The sequence below is a fragment of the Leucopleurus acutus genome (assembly GCF_964270905.1).
Source record: "Leucopleurus acutus genome assembly, chromosome: 5".
NCBI classification, from domain to species: domain Eukaryota; kingdom Metazoa; phylum Chordata; class Mammalia; order Artiodactyla; family Delphinidae; genus Leucopleurus; species Leucopleurus acutus.
In genome coordinates, this window is record NC_139147.1 from 66,583,693 (window position 1) to 66,592,986 (window position 9,294).

Below are 9,294 nucleotides of genomic sequence, written 5' to 3' on the forward strand. Positions count from 1 at the left end.
GAGACAGACCAATAAATGCAATGAACTCTAATCAACTTGTTTCTGGAACAATATACCTTTGGTAATTTGAGGTGCTACATTCTTGAGGGGAATGATGCAGGTGAGAAACCTGGTATTGGGGAGTAAAGATGTGGTCTCAGGACTTCCCTGGTGGCTCAGTGGCTAAGAATCCACCTGCCAATGCAGAGGACCTGGGTTTCAGCCCTGGTCTGGGAAGATCCCACATGCCGCGGAGCAACTAAGCCTGTGCGCCACAACTACTGAGCCTGTGCTCTAGAGCTAGTAAGCCACAACTACTAAGCCTGCGTGCCACAACTACTGAAGCCTACGTGCCTAGAGCCCATGCTCCGCAACAAGAGAAGCCACTGCATTGAGAAGCCTGTGTACTGCAACAAAAGATAGGCCCTGCTCACTGCAACTAGAGAAAGCCTGCACGCAGCAACAGACTCAATGCAGCCAAAAAAAAAAGAAAAAAGAATATAGAGCCCAGAAATAAACCCACACACTTAAAAAAAAAAAAAAATGTGGTCTCAACCAGGTTGTATGTAGGCAGGTCCAACTGTAAGGCAGTGGGGACCTCAGCAGTAGGGCAGGGTGTTGGGGAAGAGAAGAAAGCTGGGACTACAGAGGGCCAGGGCCAAGAGTGAGGGTAGGTATCTAAATTATGGCATCCAGAGAAATTCACTGAGAAAAGTGAAAGTCTCCAGGAACACACAAACTACCATAACCTTCATCTGTATAACTTTTCCTGGTATTTCAGGTCATATCTTAGAGATACTTCTTCCAGGAGTCCTTCCCTAACCTCCAAGCGTGAGTTAGATTCTCCCTTTTAAAGCACCATTTAATAGTCTGCCACATTTAATCCTTCTAAGCCTATGTTATAGTAGTTAAATGATCCTCCACGTCCTCAAGCTAAATGTGATTTATGTAAAAACAGTGCCATGGCCCATGTGTAGAGTCTATTTATTATTATATAGCCTCTGGATAAGGCAAAAACATGGCACTTGTGGCAGGGTAAGAAATTATATCTTGAACCTTGACGTGCAGAGGAAAAAATAAAACAGAAATTATAACCAATGCAGGTTATTAAGCACATTCAGGGTAACGTGCCCTGAGTTCATAGCTTTCTATTCCCTGACAGGACTCCATCTCCCAACACCCATCCCAGATTGGCCACTGTTGGTCACCAACAGAAAGTGTGTGTCAGGAGGGTCCAGAGGAGATCCAAGAATTTGTACTTATCAAGCATCTCTAGTTGATATCTCTTATCCTTTTGCTGACAGTTGTATCCTGTAAACCTACAACAGTAGAGTGGAATTTGCATACCATCTATATATTTGAGTGTTAGTTCCCACCAATTCTAAAGCCTAGTCTTCTGTTGAATTAATGATCACTTTTCACTCAGTATTATAATTGCCTATTTGACTGCTTAGACATTCCACCAAACAAGAATTTTTAAGGTGGCGGAGAGCCTATCTTCTTTACTGCTATATTTCCACCATGAGTATAGCGCCTATCATGTAGCAAGTGCTTCTTTATGTTTGTTGAACGAGAATAAAGATGAGTTTTCGGCCTGTTGCGTTTGAGGAGCCTTTGAGACCTCCAGGTAAAGATACCCGCCAAGCAGTCAGTTGTGTAAGGCAGAAGCTCGGGAGGCTGTTCTGGGCTGGAGTTCGGAAAAACGGTTGCTGCCGTGGACAGGAATAAGGTCACTAAGTCAAAGTGCCTAGAGCAGGGCACTATCGACATTTGGGGCTGGATAATTCTTTGTTGTAGGGGGCTGTCCTGTGCACTATAGGATGTCTAGCAGCATCCCTAAACTCTACTCACTAGACCCAGTAACACCTCCCAAGTTGTGACAAGCAAAAATGTCCACAGACTTTGTCAGATGTTGCCTGGAGAGCAAAGTTGCTCCCAGTTGAGAACCACTGGTCTAGAGTGACAAGAAGCATTGGAAGGGCAGCATGTCAATGTGTGCACATCGGCAAAGGCCTGGCTCTGTAGAGTCAAGCGAGGGGGTTCTTCCTCATTGCCTCACGACCTCGCCTACACTTCCATCCTCTTCCTCCAACCCAGACACTCACTTTGGTATTGGAAGTAGCAGTGCAGCCTTGACAGAAGCAGTAGTTATGTCTATGCTGCTTAGTATTTTAAAAAAAAGGAAGTCATACTCCCAGTTGTGTAAAATGGAGTCTCTTTCCTTCGCCTAATTTCATGGGAAATTAATTCGCCTAATTTCATGGAAAATCCCACTCCTTCCTGAGTGGGAGCCCCTCCCCGGGGTGCTTCATGGCTCCTTTAAACTCCTGAGGCTCTGGATAGGAACTGAGACCTCTGAGAGAAGGTAGGTTGCCTGGGGGTGGAGTGGTCCTGAGGAAGCAGTTGGAGCAGGTGCCAAGTAAAATATTTCTTCGGAGGCTCCACACATCAACCCTTTCCTTTCATGCTCAGAAAATATGTGCTAACCACACAACAATAACCTCAGTCAGGCAATGAGTGATGTTTCTCTAGATGGATTTAATCATTAGAATGTTGCACATTAAGCTGAAGTCTCAAAATGAATTCACTCTGCTTTCCAAACTATAGGAACGTGAGAAATAAAGCCACAAGGGGAACTCGGAGTGGGTCAGTGCATGTCATCCTGTAACAATACTGGGAGGATGCTTAGAAGGCTTCCCTTCAGGGTCTAAGTTGAGAGCAGGAAGGGCTGGTTTTCCTCCCTATATCCCTTCCTATGTTTCCCTGAACATTTGCCATGTTAAAAAAAAAAAAAAACTTCATTTAGATATTTGTGGACAAAAAATCAGGCTAATCTAAGAAAACATCGACTTCTCCCTGTTTAGGGTAGTAAGCATCTCACTTTTCACTATATCTCATGATTAAATGTTCATTATAATATAAAAGGGGTCACAATTTGAAAGCAGGAAACGTGGAAGGGGCCAGTGGTTTCTGTCAGAAGACCAACATAATTAAGGTGGGTAAATGGACACCTGACCTTCTCATCGTTCAACATTTGTGGGGTCTCTACCATGTTCCATGCTCTGTGATAGGCACAGGAGATGTACGTGGAAAAGGCACACTTTGGAACCACAGGGTTGTGAAGTAAATAGCTGACTGCCAGCCAGGGTGATAAGCTTAATAACAAGTAAGGGGGGCTCTGGGTACATATAAGGGGTGCTCCTAATAAGACAGAGTCAGTGAAAGGGTCCCAGAGGAGGTGTCATGTGAGCAGGTGTGATTATCTAGGTTAAGGGCATGGGCAAAGATGTGTCTAGTTGTCACACTGTGGTTCCCAGCCCAGACTGAACTTTCCTCCAAAGCCATACGAAGTGCTCTGAGGGAACACACATATAGACTGGGGCAGTATGACCCATTTCTATTAAAAAATGAAAGTTTCCTCCTATAAAATGAGGGGAAGGAATTCATAAATAATCGATGCTAACTAGAGGTAAGCAACTACCTAGCTAGAGTTTCTGTCAGCCATTAGGTATGAGTGGATAGTGCCTGCTTAAAACTATGGTGTCAGAGTGAACCCCCTCCTCAAGCCGCCTGTCAGAATCTCTTCTCCAGTTGCCCAAGCCTGTGAGCTCACTGGGCCCTAAGAGATTCCCACTCCGTACCCTGAGCCTCACCCTGTAGCTACCTTCTCTGTGGCACTTCTGCTCCCTCACACCCACCGTCGTTGACTTTCCATTCCTTCCATCACTTACCACACAGGACTCAATAGAATTCCATCAAATTTTAGAGCCAGAGGGAGCTTGCAGAGCATATTATCCGACTTTTTCATTTAACAGCTGAGAAAACAAAATTTACGGCTGAGAGCTTTTGGAGGAAGAAGCCATTACCTGCTATGCAGGCTGAGCAACAGAGAAAGCCTGACTGGTGCAAGAGAGACGGCGAAGCAGAGAGATTCTCAGAAAGGAGCAGAGATGAGAGGCTGTGAAAGAGAATTCCCAGGTTGCCTAGTTCTATCTGTTCTTGAGGTCCAGCTGCACTCCTGCCTCCAGGCTTCATGAGACTCCCCCAGACCCTTATTACAAATTGCTTTTTCTGCTTATGGTCACTAAGGTCAGTTTCTTTTACTTCACACACATAATGAATCAGAATTCAGTCATGTAAAGTCATCTGTAAGAGAAAGGGTGACTCTCAAGCTGAAACCATTCATTATTGGTGTACTATATTCTTGTGGCTACTGTAAAAAATTACCACAAACTTGGTGGCTTAAAAAAATCAGAGATTTATTTTCTTACAGTCCTAGAGACCAGAAGTCCAAAATCAGTATCACTGGGATAAAATCAAGGTGTCAGCAGGGCCATGCTCACTCCAGGGCCGTGCTCCTTCCAGAAACTCTAGGAGAGAATCTGCTTCTTACCTCTTCCAGCTCCTAGTGGCTGTCACAGTTTCTTGACTTGTGCCCACATCAGTCACTTCAATCTCTGCCTCTGGGGTCATGTTGCCTCCCCATCTTCTGTCTGTGCATCAAATCTCCCTACTCTTAAAAGGACACTGTGATTGCATTTAGGCCCACCTAGATAATCCAGATATTTAATGTAATCACATCTGCAAAGACCTCTTTTGCCATATAAGGTAATATTCAGATTCGAGGGATTAGGATGTGGATATCTTTTCGGGAACTATTATATAGCCTCCCACATTTGGCATATTTAAAAAACAAAATGCCAATTTAAAGTGGTGTTAGCTGGCAATGGTATGACAAAGTATTTTCAGCATGGAGTGGAATAAAAGGCCCCCAGATACAAAGAACACAGGATGTGACCCCCCCAAGGTTGCATATCCCCCTGGAGGAGATGGGATGGATGCATCATGTTATTGTGGTCCAGACACCAGCCACTGTGCTCACTGAGCCAGCATCCCTTGTTCTGATTTCAAAGAACTTTCCAATAACTTGGCTGCTTATGTAGATTAAGCAGTGACAGGATATGCTGATCTGTATGCCAAAGTATCTAGTTTGTTGGATCATTATATTTCTCATTATAAATATAAAAATCAGAGTTCTGGTTTTTTCACTCATTAGTTTTCACGAGTTTGGGTAACACATATCATCGGGCTCTGAGAGGAGGGCTGTCCATTTCACAAGTTCAGAAATACAATTTGCCAGCACACTAATGGTTAATCCATTCCTGCAGGATAGTTAAACTGAGTTGTAATCTGTTGGTCCTAATTCCAAATTCCTAAGGAAGGAGTATAATTAGCCAAACTCCAGTCAATTTCCTGCCCTGGAACAATCAACTGTGGCTAAGGACTGAGGTCCCTTTGAATGTACTGCTTTTATTTTATATGCATTTGGGAGGGACAGGGCAGTTTCCTCAAAAGTCAGAGAATATGGCAAACAAAGGACATAATAGTACACTGCAGCCCATGTTATACCTTAACTCTCAGAAGGCATTCTATACCCAAATGTTCCCTGTGCTATCTATTGTCTTCTTCATGATTGTGTATTTGTATTTTGGGGATTTATGGGATTTATGGGAAAAATCCCATTTTCCCCTTCCTCCAATGTATTCTTCTCACTTCTACTGAATTAATCTCTATAAAATACCTTAGATTTATAATCTATGATGACTATTACTGATATACTGTCTCTGTGTTTTAGCCTTATCTATGTTACCTCCTGTATTTTATCACTTAATAGTTAAAAATATCAACTCATGCTATAAATACATTAATTTAAAAAATAAACTCTATCATAAATGAAAACTGATATCATTTTCCTTAAATAGAAAGTAATCATACAAATAAATATAGCAGGATGTTAGAATGTGGTTTCCAACCATGGTTTTTGACTGAGGCTCCAATGTAATATGCAGCATATATTGCCAAAGTTAGTGTAAGATGGACTCCTCATATGCAAGTTTACATAGGAAATTGTGGAGAACTGGTTCCATGATTTTTGTACCCCTTAGCCAGATCAATGATATTTAAAATGAGTCAAAGTGTGAAGGGAGAGGAGGATTTGTGGAGGATCTTTCAGGGCAGGTCTGGTGCTATAGTAGAGACCCAAGAAAGGGGGTACTGCCTCTTCTTCAAACTTAGAGTGACAAGTTTCCTTGGGACCACACAGAGAGCTATGGAATATGTTCCCCGCTGTTAGGGGAGATGGAGTAATTGCAACCAACTCCTGCCTAAGGAAGGATAGAAGTGGCTGTGTTAGGAGTGGGCTGCATTCCCAGTGTTTTGGGGACAAGGAAGGTGTTACTGTTTCCCATGGACCAGAGGTGGGCCATTTGGGATAAAGAGAAGTTGCGTCAGATCATCTAGGGTCCTGGAGGAACTCCAGCAAAAAGAAGCTAGAGGGGAATGCTGTCTTTTTAGGGGCTGTGAAAGGACTAGCAATACTTAAGTGCCCCGCCACAGGGAGAGATAGAAATCTACGTGAAAGTGCCCAGGCGAGAAGAACTCAGGTGTGACCTACTTGGCCAAGAGAGCCCTCAGCCACCAGCCAGAAAATACTGTCCTAGCGCCTTTACCTCTCTTCTCTCTGACCTCCCCTTTTCTAACCTGGGAAGAAGTAGAATAGCAGCTAACAAATGAAGGAGGAAGCGAGTGGAAAGAGCAGAAGCCAACCACACTGCCTTCCTGGAAGGCAGGCAGCTGTCGAGTAGAGGCCTTGCCCAGGAGGCAAGGGAGGAGGTTGAAGAGTTGGCTAATATCTAGGACTTGACATTCAAGTCAGCAGATTAAAACTGAGTTAGAACAGAAAAGACTGTAAGACTGCCTTTTACCTAAGAGCGAGCTAGTGGAAAAAAAGACAGTGGGCCTGCTGGGATATTATCCAGTGGTAGTTAAAAAAAAAAAAAAGCTTTCCCACTGGATCAAGTTTAAAGGGGACCTGGGAAACAAAACGTTAAGTTGAATTTTGATTGTGTCTCAGTCATACTTGTTCAACGTACTGCTGAGACACAAACTGCAAAAACAAAAGTTATATTTTAAAAAATTAAAATAAAAAATGACAACCAAGTAGTAAATATAATTTTGTTTTCAAATGCATACAAGAAAAGAGTTTATTTTAAACATGTGAAAAACTCCTTGGTCTAGGTTCAAGATTGGCCAGTTGGTGACTGATGTTACCACTAAGCTTAGATGCTTCCTTGGTTAAGAGTGGGTGGTGCCCCTGCTTGGTGGTATGACACAGTTGGGACACCTTGACAGCCCATGCCAATTTGGATGCAATCTCAATGTGGGAATGATAACCTACCAAGACCACTATGGGAAAGACGATAGGAGCAGTTATTCTTACTATCCCTACTTCCAAAAAGTCATGGTGAAATGTTTAGTACATGAAGGTCTGAAAAATTCATGGCAAAGTGTTAATCTAGGTGGCCTGTGCAAACATGTTTCTACCTTCTGTGTCCAAGTATTTTTCTCCCTAATAACGTTAAAATACTTAGGTATAAAGTAAAAAAAAAAAACCTTCAGTGATATGCCTCCTGAAATCATCTTGCATACCACACTCTGCCAGAATCCTCAGGTGCCATCACATGTAGCTGACTCTGTCTCTCACGGGGCCCAGCCTGGCCCATCTGTACAAAGTCCATCTTTACTGATTTCCGGTCCTGTCATGTTTTCTGGTTTCTAAATCTCTAGTGATTCAAATCTGCTCTTCCTTCAGAATTCCTCTATTTCTCCTTTCAGTTCTATTGGTTTTTGCAGCACTGTTGCTTGGTGCAAACATATTTAAGATTACTCTATCTTCCTGATGGATTGACTCATTATACAGTGTCCCATTCTGTCTCTAGTAAGTTTCTTTGCTTGATGTCTACTTTATTTGTTACTAATATTCCTTCTTTCCTTTAATTAATGTTTGCATAGTATATCTTTTTCCATACTTTTACTTTCAACCTGCCAATATCATCATAATTGAAGTGAGTCTCTTATAGACAGCATATAAGCTGGGTCATGTTTTTAAATCTGGTCTGCCAATCTCTGTCTTCTAATTGGTGTATTTAGACCAGTTGTGTTTAGTAATTATTAATATGTTAGGGGCCTTAATCTTCCATTTATTTTAATTTTTTGTTAATGAAAATAAGTTTTTTATGTCAAATAATAAGTACACACGAAGATGAAAGCAGTTTTAGTCTTTTTTTCCAGATGTTTTGATCAGCTTACAGTAAAGACAGTACTGAAATCTACAGACAGTCTTGGTACAAAAATTGCTGTTGGGTTGATTGCTCTTTTTTCTGTATTTATAAATTGTGACTTTTTAAACTGACTTCAAAGCATTGATAGCCATGCAAGTGCTTAAGCAAAAAGGAAGTTCTATTATGTAGAATCTATACTGTACAGCTGTCAATAAAATAAAAATTTTAAAAAATAAAGTGAGCTGTCAGTATTCATTAAAAACAAAATCCATAGAGTGGTATTGGCTTATGAAAAGGAACAAGGAAGAATTTGGGCTACATAAATGAATTCAACAGAGAAGATTAAAGTGACATACTGGCATCTTGGAGGCAAGCTACAGTTTGCCAGAAGAGTAGATAACAACTTTTATGTGCATCTTTTTAATCGATGCTTTAAAAAAACCCGACTAGTTCCTAACTACTTAAAATGCAAATTCTAATTAACTGCAAAATCTCTTCTATGGGTTCAGAGCCTAATGAACCATGAGAGGGAAAAGGGGAGAAAAATTCAAACTGTTACTATTTTGAAAACATGTTTCTTTTGGACAGAAGAGACGAGTGTAACCTCCCATCTTGTAAAAAAAAAAAAAAAAAAAAAAAAGGAAAACCTTTCAAAACTAACAAGGTGACTAGGGTCTGGCATTGTGTTCTGTTTCAACCAAGCACGCCCTAACCAGTCCTCTAGGGTGGATGATGCCTCAGTGTAGGTGGGTCTGATCACTTTCCCCAACCCTTTATGATGGTCAGCCGCTCTGCATATTTGCTCTGAGGTACTTGGCTGTTCCCAGTTCCCTGGGTGTAGCCTAGGGGTGGTGGCCTGTAGTCACTCAGCAGCTGGTAGTACTGTAAGGATATTACCATGAAGGTAAAAGGTGAGTGGACGTTTCCAACCTTGTTGAGTGAGACCATGGGCCTGTGCAGTCAAGTTTAGTTTGGAAAACATGCCTCCCCTCCCCCATCAGTGATGGATGGCACTTGGCTGCAGCCAGGCGCAGGCCTGTGAGTGTGGTAGCGGTGAAGCTGGGCCTACTGGCAGGTAGTAGTGGTGGCTTAGCAAGCCCAGCATTTTGTGTGCTGGTTTGTACACCTGGGCGCCCACTGAGCTCCTGAACACTTTTTATTATTTCCATTTTATTTTTGTTTTCTCTCTGTTTTT

The 9,294-nt window shown here is 42.2% G+C and overlaps 1 pseudogene across 1 annotated transcript; it reads right to left on the reverse strand.

The window, feature by feature from the left end:
- Positions 1-8,595: 8,595 nt before the first annotated feature.
- LOC309961697 (cyclin-dependent kinase 2-associated protein 1-like) lies at positions 8,596-8,999 on the reverse strand (annotated as a pseudogene). Its single transcript has one exon. The product of its transcript is annotated as a cyclin-dependent kinase 2-associated protein 1-like (transcript).
- Between the last annotated feature and the right edge of the window lie 295 nt (positions 9,000-9,294).